Source organism: Carassius auratus, chromosome 34, assembly GCF_003368295.1.
Source record: "Carassius auratus strain Wakin chromosome 34, ASM336829v1, whole genome shotgun sequence".
Taxonomy (NCBI): domain Eukaryota; kingdom Metazoa; phylum Chordata; class Actinopteri; order Cypriniformes; family Cyprinidae; genus Carassius; species Carassius auratus.
The window spans coordinates 713,182-722,485 of record NC_039276.1 but is presented as its reverse complement, the minus strand read 5'-3'; positions in this window follow the sequence as shown (position 1 = coordinate 722,485).

Sequence of the window (9,304 nt, the reverse complement as noted above, 5' to 3'; positions counted from 1 at the left end):
AATTGTTCTTTTTGGGTCCAAGGGCCACAGGCAGTTTGTGAGACGACCCCCAAACTCTGAATTCAAGCCACAGTACACAGTGAAGACAGTGAAGCATGGAGGTGCAAGCATCATGATATGGGCATGTTTCTCCTACTATGGTGTTGGGCCTATTTATCGCATACCAGGGATCATGGATCAGTTTGCATATGTTAAAATACTTGAAGAGGTCATGTTGCCCTATGCTGAAGAGGACATGCCCTTGAAATGGTTGTTTCAACAAGACAATGACCCAAAACACACTAGTAAACGGGCAAAGTCTTGGTTCCAAACCAACAAAATTAATGTTATGGAGTGGCCAGCCCAATCTCCAGACCTTAATCCAATTGAGAACTTGTGATGTGATATCAAAAATGCTGTTTCTGAAGCAAAACCGAGAAATGTGAATGAATTGTGGAATGTTGTTAAAGAATCATGGAGTGGAATAACAGCTGAGAGGTGCCACAAGTTGGTTGACTCCATGCCACACAGATGTCAAGCAGTTTTAAAAAACTGTGGTCATACAACTAAATATTAGTTTAGTGATTCACAGGATTGCTAAATCCCAGAAAAAAAAATGTTTGTACAAAATAGTTTTGAGTTTGTACAGTCAAAGGTAGACACTGCTATTTTTTTGAACACACCCCTTTCAACTAATTGCCCAATTGCACAGCCTTAAGAGCGTGCATATCATGAATGCTGGGTCTTGTTTGTTTTCTGACAATCTACTGAACCTACTGGTAACTTGTTTGCCACGTAGCAATAAAAAATATACTAAAAACCTTGATTATTCTGGTTAGTCACATTGTTCTGCTATTATTTTGAACAAGACTGTATATATGTATGTATGTATGTATGTATGTATATATGTATATATATATATATATATATATATATATATATATATATATATATATATATATATATATATATATATATTGTTTAAAGTTTCAGTGTAAAAAAATGGTGATGGTGATTGTGATTGCGTAGGTATGAATTTAAACAAATTACCATATCATGACGTCACTGGCTGGGTCTTCAACCCGTGTCTTCGGGTGCATAATTGCAAAGCTCGTTTTGATGCAGGCTATATAGATTTTCAGGTGAGATTATACTGTTATACTGTTTTACTTGCATCCACCGCTAGGTGTCAATGCAACCTACAAATGAGAGACCATTTACTTTGCTTTCTTGGGTTGTCACTTTTGTGAAAAAAAAAATCCTGTTTGATTTGAAGTGTTCATTGAATCGATTGTAAAAGAGAGCGAGAGAGTGTAATGCAACATTTATAGACCTCCTGATTGGGAATGGATGGAGTCTGATAACAAGTTCCTAGGCAGATGGTTATGGAAATGGAGTCTGGGATTGAGTGGCATAGGTTTGGGATGGAGTGCCCTCTAGCAGAGAACATGGGCACTCCAGTTGGAGATTGTAAGTCTTAGAAACTTATGTTTTTCCATTAATTTAACACCTCAAAATAATTTAACCTGTTTCAGCTTAATGTTTAATTTAGCCTATACAAGATTCAGTTTGATTTTTGAAGTCAATTTAATATAGGTAATTTAAGTTGAAATGACACAAAATTACCTTGACTAGTTTGATTACATAAATTTAAGGCAGCACTTAAACTGTTTAATTTTTGTTTTTGTAACCCCTCTCACCCGGGTCCTCTCTGACGCTCCTCGCACTCGCTCCGAGCGGGGCTCGAACCCGGGTCTTCGGCATGGGAGGCGGACGCACTAACAAGGAGGCTAAATGGCTACAGCCACTAGCGTCTGTCGCTAGTGCGTCTCTTGAGATCGGGGAGTGAGGTTTACCTGCACAGCACTACTCGCTGGCCTCCGTTACACTCACCCCCCTAAACCTCACTCCCGTACGGGTCACGGCACCAATGTTTCCCCTCTCACCCGGGTCCTCTCTGACGCTCCTCGCACTCGCTCCGAGCGTGGCTCGAACCCGGGTCTTCGGCATGGGAGGCGGACGCACTAACAAGGAAGCTAAATATAATATTTTTAAATATTGGCAGGGTTAATAATAAAAAAAAGAAAATTATATTCAAAATGGCAACATTTTACAAGAAAGTGAAGTTTGTGCAGATTTATAGTCCGTTGCTGCACAAACATTTCTCTAAGAAACCTTGACTACAAATACTGACTCTCAAACATTTCTACCGTGGAGGACGGGAAAAAACAGCTCATTTTTGCAGCTGTTTTGATCAGAATCAAAATTAGCTTTATTTGCCAGGTGTGCACAATCAGACAAATATTATAAAGGCGCTTTAAAGAACTTCATAGTTGCTGTAATCAGATAAAGTGAAAGTCATGACATTTGCCAAGTATGGTAACCCATGCTCGGAATTGGTGCTCTGGATTTAACCCATCCAAGTACACACACACAACAGTGAGTAGTGAACACAACGTGAACACACCGTGAACACACCCGGAGCAGTGGGAAGCTATATATCCAGCACCCGGGGAACAACTATTAGGCCACAGCTGCCCCACAAGCCATGATGGTGTTGCTCCAGGATCAGCACCTTAGCTTCAGCACAGCCTCAGCACTGGACAAACATCTCAGCGTTATGTTTTGAAGCATGGCTGCTGGTTTCAGATGGTCCTTAGCTGGTCATGAGCTGTTTACAGTTTTTTTCAATCGCTAACAAGCGCTTAACCATACTTCAGATACTTTTTCTAAACTCTTAACACAGACTAACACCTACAAAACACAATTGGCCAAATGGATAATTTTCTTCTCAAAAACACATTTTGTTAAATATATAATAAATCTTCATTTCAAAACAGAACACATCTTTCTCTGCACACACCAACTTTACCAAAACACTGGAAATCTGACTCAAAATTAAATTATTATTACTTTATTATTTTTTTATTATTACTTTATTAAATTATTATCAAGACTAAATTATTCTGTCAAAGAATAACACTTGTTTTCACCTCACAAGATACATGCAGTCAATCAAAGTACACCAGGTTTCAAAATACTGGCTATTGTTGACATTACAAAAACTGCATAGACTTTTATGTTTCAGTTTTACAGGTATTTGCATGCAAAACATGCAATTCACTGTTTTCCACTAAATGTCTTGGTTAGGAACTGTATGTCCAAATGTACAGTAATGTTCACATTTAAAAGCATTCCAGTAAAAAAGTTATTTTTTTCCTTTACTGTTTACTGCAGGAGGTACAGTAGAAACACAGTATGATAGAACAGAAAAGGTTTGACAGTATTGCCTACAGTGAACAAAATATCCATGAAACACATAAGAGCATTCAGAACAAAAAAACAACAACAGCAAAAGGAGGGGGGGGGGGAGGTAAAATAAAAACAATCTCTCACTGCTCCTGTCACTGCTCCTGCTCCTCTCACTGCTCCTCTCACTTCTCCTGCTCCTCTCACTGCTCCTCTCACTGCATCTCTCACTGCTCCTGCTCCTCTCACTGCTCCTCTCACTTCTCCTGCTCCTCTCACTGCTCCTGCTCCTGCTCCTCTCACTGCTCCTGCTCCTCTCACTGCTCCTGCTCCTCTCACTGCATCTCTCACTGCTCCTGCTCCTCTCACTGCTCCTCTCACTTCTCCTGCTCCTCTCACTGCTCCTCTCACTTCTCCTGCTCCTCTCACTGCTCCTGCTCCTCTCACTGCTCCTCTCACTTCTCCTGCTCCTCTCACTGCTCCTGCTCCTGCTCCTCTCACTGCTCCTGCTCCTCTCACTGCATCTCTCACTGCTCCTGCTCCTCTCACTGCTCCTCTCACTTCTCCTGCTCCTCTCACTGCTCCTGCTCCTGCTCCTCTCACTGCTCCTCTCACTTCTCCTGCTCCTCTCACTGCTCCTGCTCCTCTCACTTCTCCTGCTCCTCTCACTGCTCCTGCTCCTCTCACTGCATCTCTCACTGCTCCTGCTCCTCTCACTGCTCCTGCTCCTCTCACTGCATCTCTCACTGCTCCTGCTCCTCTCACTGCATCTCTCACTGCTCCTGCTCCTCTCACTGCATCTCTCACTGCTCCTGCTCCTGCTCCTCTCACTGCTCCTGCTCCTGCTCCTCTCACTGCTCCTGCTCCTCTCACTGCATCTCTCACTGCTCCTGCTCCTCTCACTGCTCCTGCTCCTCTCACTGCATCTCTCACTGCTCCTGCTCCTCTCACTGCTCCTGCTCCTGCTCCTCTCACTGCTCCTGCTCCTGCTCCTCTCACTGCTCCTGCTCCTCTCACTGCATCTCTCACTGCTCCTGCTCCTCTCACTGCTCCTGCTCCTCTCACTGCATCTCTCACTGCTCCTGCTCCTCTCACTGCTCCTGCTCCTGCTCCTCTCACTGCATCTCTCACTGCTCCTGCTCCTCTCACTCCATCTCTCACTGCTCCTGCTCCTGCTCCTCTCACTGCTCCTGCTCCTCTCACTGCATCTCTCACTGCTCCTCTCACTGCATCTCTCACTTCTCCTGCTCCTCTCACTGCTCCTGCTCTTCTCCCTGGGCCCCTTGCTCTTACTCTTCCTCGTCCATACATTACAGTGTTTGTCTTTTTCTGTTTCTGTTTCCAAAAACATCACTCTTCAAAGTCCTCCTTTTATTGTATAAGTGTCAATGTAATAGAAAAAAATAACCCCTGCCATTGAGTCTAAGCCAGATAGGAATCAGCTGTGGTTGGCCCAATTTACACAACATAAATCAGCTAAAATATATTGTTTTTGAACTGATGTCATTGCAGAAGCAGAGGTTTTTATACTGTCTCTAAGGTTTGGAACATTTTTTTTGCTATTGTGTGATGTTGTGTGTTAACATTTGTAAATACTACAAAAACGATCCATAATTTTGTTGGGAGGTATAGCTTGTCTGTTCAGAAAATGTAAGTATTGTGGAAATGTGTTCAATGACTCCATATTGTGTGAAAACGACATGAAATGTGTGAATGGTATGGCCACAATAGACAGATGCTGTGCTAATTGTGTTTAGAGTTTTGAAAATGTGACAACTGATTGGACAAATGCTTGTTAGCGACTGAAAAAAACTGTAAGATGGTCCGAAGCAACTAGCTCTTGCTCAGGACCAACATATGTCCAGGTCATGACCAGCTAAGGACCATCTGAAACCAGCAGTCATGCTTCAAAATATACCTAATGGAGATCCAACTTCATCTAAAATCTCTGGTTTCTGAGATGTTTCTGAAAAAAACGCACTAGTGTCTTCTGTGGAGTTTCAGAAGAAATCTCAACAATATATGTGCTAATTTTTGCCAATGCGCAAACATGTGCAATCAAAAGTTACACAATTGACTTTAAATGTTTCTCATCTAATTAGCAAGTCAGCATTTATTTGTTTGTTTTTCTTAAACTCATATTTATTTGTGTGCTCGTGAAGCTATAATAGAACATATCCAATATAAAGGTCATGTTTTTTTATTATTGTAGATCATGATTTCTGCAAACGTTGGTGTTCACTGTCAACAAATTAATGTTTAAATATTTAAGCTATTCAATGTGTTTGCAGGAAACGAGCTGTTTCTTTAAAGCAACATGAACTTCCTGTCAGTCTGAGTCACTGGTGTTTGTGGTTTAGTGTCTGTGGTGTATTATTCATGAAAACACTGACCTCTAGTGATCGAGAGGAGTTAGTTATACTTGTGATGATTTGTTGAGCTTTCTTGAAGTCTGATTTATTTTATTGAATCTCTACAGACGATGAACCGGTTCAGTGAAAACGAGACGCCGATTCATTCGATTCATTCGATTCATTCAAAGTGTTTCTAGAAGTCCATTTGCAGGGTTTAACACGTTCACTGTTTAAAGGTAGACCTGAATATGTAGTTGAACACACTGCTGTTGTCATTAATCCAGCCAAAGTGTGTGTTTGATGGTTTTAGAGGGTTTGGGGGCACTTGACAGCTGCTTCCTTTTGGAGATCATCATGTTTGATGGTTATAATTTATTCATTACAGTTAGGCCTTCTGCTTATGTTGCACTGCTTTATTTCTAGTGTGACAACATGCCCCTCTGTCAAAGTGTGTAAATGAGCTGTATATGTCACCAGCTGGAGAACCGTGGAGATGTTTAGGTCTTGCAGCCCTGAGGTTTGTGTCTGTGCAGAAATTGGCTTGCAGATATATACACATGAGGAACATATTGTGACAACTTGCCTCACTTTTCCCTGCAGTGGTTGTCAGATATGATGTTAACATATGTTGTTTTAAGCTCAGCTGATGCAGAAGAGGTCGTCCTTGTTTCTTGAGTCGTGTTTGAGTCCTCAAGAGAAACACATGTTGTTCTCGGGTGGTCTGAGACTGAACCTCTTTTACTCCAGTGCTGTGTGTTTTTAAACCATGTATATTTTATGGGTTTTCTTTAAGGTTTTAACGAGTTCTGTTACTAAATTTTAGCTGGCTTCATGCAGCGAGTCTATAAATCAGTTTTCCCCACCGTGTGCCCTGAAACATTAAGAAGAGGAGAACGCCAAGAAAGCCTGTGATGAATGTTCATTGAGTGAAGATTTTATAGTCCTGTTAAAGCTCATGTCTATCCTTTCATGATTTGAATAAATAATGCACAAGATTGAAAGAACATCAGAGCCAGCATTAGTTTAGTCCTTAATCTCTTGTATGTACAGTAGATGATTCCCTGCAGATTGCACTCGAGCTTAAGTATTAAATGATCACTGTGTTTGTACACAAGGTTTAAGATTATAATGAAAGTGTCTCATGATTGACAGGACTGTGTTTTCATCAAACAGGACGTTTCAGAGTCAGACAGTTTGCGTCTGGCACAGATAGAGTCTTTTCTCCATTATGGCACGCAGAACAGACACAGATGTGCCGTATTTATCAAAGAAGATTGTTGAACACAAAGGTCTCAGAGACCTTGCCATCTGTTCAATCTAAAATGAACATTTTGTCATCATTTACTCACCCTTTTTGTCTTATAACACTTATAGCACTCTTAGAAGCATAAAAGTTGAATATCTGAGCTGCTAAATTCATCATATGATTTATGAACATTGGTTGAATAAATAATGACCAAACTATTGCTTTAATAAGTCACCGAATCCTCCTTTATACTGTTGCTTTTATAAAACTTTTATAATAATTATTTTTTTTTTATATTATTTTATAATTTTATAAAATATAAAATATATTTTATATGTATAATACATAGAGGCATATTAATATTTATACATGAGATGCATGGAAAAGTACATTGTTATTTATTTTTACTGTAAGTTACATCGTATATGTATTATTTTCTAAATTAAGATTATTGGAGTGTTTTAAAATAAAATACAAGAAAAATACAAGAAAATACAAGATTAAAAACAGTATTTGTCAGACTCTATTCTGTGTGTTGTGTGTTTTGCTCCATGCCCAAATTTGGTCCTTCCTGTTCCTGTCCTTATCATTTGTTCCAGGTGTTCCTGATTTGTTCTATTGATCCCAGGTGTGTCTCGTCATCCTCGTCATGTGATGTGTATATATTGTGTTCCCTGTTCTTAGTTCGGCATCTCGGATTGTACTGTCTGACTGTTATTTTGTGGTGTTTCATGAAGGCTGATGGTATTTGAGCAACTCCTGCGTCTCTTTGTTTCCTTGTTCCAAGTGTGACGTGACAGCAATATTGTGAAATATTATTGCAATTTAAAATGACAGTTTTCCGTTTTAACATAATGTGAAATACAATTTATTACCATGATCAAAGCTAGAATTTCCTCAGCCATTAAACTCTTTTTATCAAATAAACCTGAAAAAAAATTATTACAGGTTCCAAAAAAAATGTTGGCGGCACTGATGTTTTAGTCGCACTTCACCACCATTAAAAATTAACTTGTGACGCCAGATGAGTTGTGTGACCAGTCAAACTCATATGATTGCTCTTATAAATTCAAATAGTATGAATCATTTTAACAGTCCTTGTTCAGTATTAAAAACAAGTTAATGGACATGCATCATGCATGTGCTCTCTGAATTCATTATTTTCTAGGCAAATTATGGAATAAATCACAACTTTGATCACAGCAGAATATTGAAACGATCAAACAGTCAGAATGTTCTGAATCGTTTTACTTTTACTGATGGTGCTTGTATATTTCAAGCCTCAGTTGTGTTTTGCTTCCACTGTGTCACTGGTAAATGTGCTGTTTTTATTATTATAATTTTTAATTTTTATTTCAGCATTAAGTGCTTTTCTTTGGCCAGCAGAGGATGCTGAATCTCTACTGATTTTTTTTCCCCCTGTAAAACCTGCTCAGAGTTCAGTACAAACATTCTTGATTTAGCTGAAAAGGAGATGCAAACATTCAACCAAAAGACACTTGAGGATTTGATTTTACTGAGATTTTTACTTCTTACAGAGATTTCTGAATATCTAATACTGAATGATATCTGTCAGATAGGGATAAATGCTAAATTTTATGGAAAAAATGGAAATGCAAGTTCCAATTTTTTCCTCTTCTGTTGAGCACCAAAGAAGATATTTTGAAGAATGGTGGCAACCGAGCAGTTGTTGGTCCCCATGGTCTTCCATAGTATGGACAAAAATACTGTGGCTTTACTTGGTCCTAAAAAGTTCTTAAAAGTCTTCCATTTCCGTTCATAAATCCTGTAAATATAGCTGTCTTTACACTGCCGATATTACGTGTTGATTCATTAGTGCATCCAGAGGCATAAAACAAAGCAACTCTGCAGCTTTTAATTGACACAGAACTAAAGACTAAAACTAGTTTAATGGTGATCAGTGTTCTCCTGAGGCTGAGGTGTAAATGCAGATGTAGTTTGTTGCTGATTTGATGAGTGTGTCTGCTGATTTAACAGTTCTCTCCGCCTGTGATGGGCCTTTTACCTTTTCCTTGCGTTCAGTGGTTAAAGCGTGATCACGGGGCAGATGGGAGTTGTGCAATCGATAAACCGCTCTCTCTGGATTCTTGCTGAGTCGGCTGCCATTGTCCTCCGAGAACTCGTTCAAAGCTCAGAGATAAACGTGTGTCCGAGTCTGACGTCCAGCAAACAGCACAGCAGCACTTTTAGTTTGAGAGACATCATTCACTTGTACATTTCAGTAAGTTTGAGAGCTGTAATTTCATGACCATTTCCTGCAGTTCCAGCCTTTACCAATTTGCCTTTACGTGTTTCTGTATGCATTCTGTGAAGGAACATTGCATGGGGATTCCAAATACAATATGAAACAATAATAAAAATAATACATGCATTTATTTTACACTAAAAGTTACAATACTAATATTTAAATCCGAAATTCTTCTCTTTCCAAGGTTCAAACTTTTAAACATTTCAA